This window comes from Solanum tuberosum, unplaced genomic scaffold, assembly GCF_000226075.1.
Source record: "Solanum tuberosum cultivar DM 1-3 516 R44 unplaced genomic scaffold, SolTub_3.0 scf00205, whole genome shotgun sequence".
In the NCBI taxonomy this organism is placed as follows: Eukaryota; Viridiplantae; Streptophyta; class Magnoliopsida; order Solanales; family Solanaceae; genus Solanum; species Solanum tuberosum.
In genome coordinates this window covers 1015679-1016520 of record NW_006239130.1, presented here as the reverse complement: position 1 = coordinate 1016520, position 842 = coordinate 1015679, and positions in this window count along the sequence as shown.

Genomic DNA, 842 nt, shown 5'->3' with positions numbered 1-842 from the left:
TCAAAAACTCCATGAACCCTTGCATATCTTGAAACCATAATTTTGGGTCTAAAGTGGGTCTATTGATTATGAGCTAATAATGTGATATTAATGTGTAGATTGTTATGGGCTATTGATTTATGTATTGTTCTATATTGAATTATGAGGAATTGATGGTCAATTGTGTTATATTGGATGTTGGCCTTGAATGGGCAATTGTGACCTAAGGTTTATGATGATAATGAAGTTGTGAATAGATTATTTGACTCTAGTATTATATATATATGTTTACCTCTTCTCACACCTAGTGAAGATTCAATGATAGAATGTGAGAATGAATGAAAAGAATGGGAGTTAATGCTAATGAATGAAAGTTGGGACTATTGTAAGGATAGTCTCATAAAGTACTCTTTCAAATGAATGGGGTTCCTAGATGAAAGGTTTTCTCATCTTTGAATCCAAGAGCTTCCTTAATGAATGAATGTGGGTTAGGATGAGTACTCCTTTGTGAGTTGAGATGAGAGCACTTAGTAGCAATCCTTATCCCTAAATGAATGAATGTTGGGCTAGGATGGATACTCTTCGTGAGTTGAGATGAGAGTACTTAGTAGCAATCCTTATCCTTGAATGAATGAATGAAATGAATGTCCAAACTCCGTGGGGGAGTAATGTCTAGCACCAAGAGGATATGAAGATGGGTGGATACTCCTTCGTTAGTTGAGATGTGAGTATTTAGTAGCAACCCTTAAGATGGGTGCTCATTCGTGAGTTGAGATGAGAGTACTTAAAAAAATGACCCTACCTTAGGCAAGTGGGGATCCCTCATCCAATAAGGGTTACTACTGGGATTCCATGTCAAGCTC